Source organism: Nannospalax galili, unplaced genomic scaffold, assembly GCF_000622305.1.
Source record: "Nannospalax galili isolate Female #2095 unplaced genomic scaffold, S.galili_v1.0 scaffold1614, whole genome shotgun sequence".
NCBI lineage: Eukaryota > Metazoa > Chordata > Mammalia > Rodentia > Spalacidae > Nannospalax > Nannospalax galili.
Window position 1 is genome coordinate 142415 of NW_008334672.1, and position 3290 is coordinate 145704.

Below are 3290 nucleotides of genomic sequence, written 5' to 3' on the forward strand. Positions count from 1 at the left end.
AATTGTCTGGGTGCACACTGGCATAGTTTTGGATCTCTGATGCCTGTGTCAGAGGGCCAAGACTCCATGCACCATGTCCTCCCCACAGATAACACTCTCACACTGGATCCTTGGCCCACAGCTACAAGCTGCATGGACTGCATGGGTGTTCCTACAGACACGGAGGGCATTGTCTGTCACTTTGCACAGGAGACCAGGCCCTCACCAACTTTGGCTCTGTGTGCTCTGCTGTACCCACCAGGGGATTTGCATACCGTTCCCTAGGGAGGACCTTTACTTGCAGTGCTGATATAGAAGTGCAGGTCTAGTCTTGGAACCTCACTGATCAAACCCTACCCACCAGGGGATTTGCATACCGTTCCCTAGGGAGGACCTTTACTTTCAGTGCTGATATAGAAGTGCAGGTCTAGTCTTGGAACCTCACTGATCAAACCTCCTTAGTTCCATAGCATAAAATGAGGTTCCCTGCTCAGGTCCTTGGACTGCTACTGTTCTGGATCCTTGGTAACGTCAGAGGAAGACGCGGTAGAGCAATGGGAGGGGAGGGGGAGCGGGAGGGAGAGGAAAGGAGGGTGTCTTGTGTAGATCAGTGAGGGAATGAAGATTCCCAAAAGATCAAGGGTATATGCTTTGGGGACATCTCTGACCCTGATGGGTGTGGATATTGTAAGAGTCTTCCAGAGCCGCCCCCACCCCCTTATGCTTTGCAAGTAGCTGTTTTTTATTTATTTATTTATTTATTTATTTATTTATTTATTTATTTGGTCTTTTTGAGACAAGGTCTCCCTGTAGCCCCAGCTGGCCTGAAACTCCCTATTAAGACCAGACTGGCCTTGAATTCACAGAGATCCTCCTGCCTCTGCCTCCCGAGTGCTGGGATCAAAGACATGCGCTACCATGCCTGGCTCAAGTAGCTGTTTTTTTTTTTTTTTTAGCATATTGTATATTCTTAAAATAGCAACCAGAGCAACAGTGTGATTTGCAGGAAGTAAATAACAAAAATTCATAAATATTATCTCACAATGTGTGTGCATGACATTGCAGTCTTTCTTATAATTTTAGGATGCAGTGGGGATGTTATGGTGACTCAGTCTCTACCCTCTCTGTCAGTCACCCTTGGGGAGCCAGCCTTTATCAAGTGCAGGGCTAGTGAGAGCCTCCTGTATAGTGATAGAGGCACATATCTTGAGTTGGTACTTGCAGAGGCCAGGCCTGTCTCCACGGCGCCTGATCTACAAAGTTTCCAGTCATGACTCTGGAGTCCCTGACAGGTTCAGTGGCACACTGGTCAGGGACCGATTTCACACTGAAAACTGACAAAGTGGAGCCTGAGGATGTTGGTGTTTATTACTGTGAACAACGAATACAGGCTCCTCCCACAGTGATACATCCCCTAACAAAATCCTCCCTGCTGAGGGTGGCCCAGCTGCTGCTACATCTGTTGCTTGACTGTGGAGTAGCACAGCAGATTGTCTCTGTCTACATAAGTTAAAGGTTGAAAGGGCTCACCAGAATAAGTCACAGCTGTCGCATCTGCCCACTGTTTGTGTGGCCTTCACCCTTGTTTCCCGTCAGCTAACCCGCTGTTGTGCTGACGTAAATGGCAAAAGTAAAGAAAGTCCAAGTGCTTTTGGAAGAGTCAGGTATGAAGGAAGGTACAGCAAACAGGTCAGCTTGTCTTAATCATCCCTACCATGTGCAAATACAGAGGTTAAGTTAATTCGTGAATGCAGCCATGTAACCAAGGCTGAAGGTGACAGATGACTCATGGGAATTAAAATTCATCTACATCTTAATATTTATTTTTTTCTGATTTGGGTGCACTGCTTTGCATTTTGATGGAACACTTTGATCAGTTGCTAGTATACGTGAGTCAGGAAAGTACTTAGAGTTATAAAGACCCTCTCTCCTGCCTCCAAACCTTCTCACTTCCACTTATTGTCCAGTGTGCAAGAAGCACAGCATTAGAAACTCCTGTCCTTAGGGAAGGAGCCAAGGGAAATCACGCACTTTCTTGATTGTCACATTTCTGTATAAAACTTTGGAAAATCGGCTTAAAAACAGCCTCAGGTTCAGTCACGGCATGCTGAGATGAAATGGGAATTACTGAATTTTAAAGTTGGCATTTAAAAATAAAAAAGTGAGTCTGTAAAAACAGGACAGCTTGTGTCTCAGTTTCATTTCCCATTGCTCTGATGATAGACCCTGAGAAGGCAAAATGAAATGGGAATTACTGAATTTTAAAGTTGGCGTTTAAAAATAAATAAAGTGAGTCTGTAAAAACAGGACACCTGTGTCTCAGTTTCATTTCCCATTGCTCTGATGATAGACCCTGAGAAGGCAACTTAAGGGGCAAAAGGCTTATTTGGTTCACAATTCCAGGCTACATTCCATTACAGTAGGCATGTCAAGGTGACAGGAGCTTGAAGCCACTGGTCACAGGACATCCACTGTCAAGACGGCGATGAATTAATGCATGCGTGCTTGTGCCAGGCTCATTCTCTCCCATTTTATATAATCCTGGCTCTTAATCAGGGAATGGTTCCACCCACAGTAGGAGCATCTTCTCACGTCCATTGACATAATAAAGATAATCCCCAGGAGCAATGATCACGGGCCAACCTGATCTAGACAAACCCTCACTGAGATTCCCTCCCAGGAAAGTTGAAAATCAAAACTAATCATGACAGCATGGAAATATGTATCTGACCAACTAATTTAATAAGGCATAACAAAAAGTATTCTTCACCCCTGAGAGAAAATAAATGTGAACATATTGGGCACATGCAAAAGCCAATTGTTTCCTGATATCCAGCCTTTGGCTTACATTGTGTTGATAAAGTGGTGGAACAGGAGTTGAGTTGTGATGGTGATGAAAACTGAAATTACTTTTGTGGTGGATCTTAGAGTTGAAGGACCCACTAGGAATGAGAGGGAAAGTATACAACCTGTTTATAAAGAAAATAGAACAAATACAATGGAACAGTTGCAGAAGCAGGTGCAAAATTACAAAATTCAATGAAAACACAGCAAGACACATTGAGGCAAGAGTGTAGATACTTAAAAAATATAAATAGGGGCTGGAGAGGTGGCTCAGAGGTTAAGAACACTGGTTGTTCTTGCAGAAGACCTGGGTTCGAATCACAGCACCGACATGGCAGCTAACAACTGTCCGTAACTCCAGTCCCAGGGGATCCAACAGCCTCTTCTGACCTCCGCAGGCATTGCATGACACAGATACACTTACCTACATGTGGGAAATACATGAATATATATAAAATAAAATTTTA

The 3290-nt window shown here is 44.1% G+C and overlaps 1 pseudogene; it reads left to right on the forward strand.

Moving 5' to 3' along the window:
• Positions 1 to 455: 455 nt before the first annotated feature.
• Positions 456 to 1492, forward strand: LOC115069662 (annotated as a pseudogene).
• The last annotated feature ends 1798 nt before the right edge of the window (positions 1493 to 3290 follow it).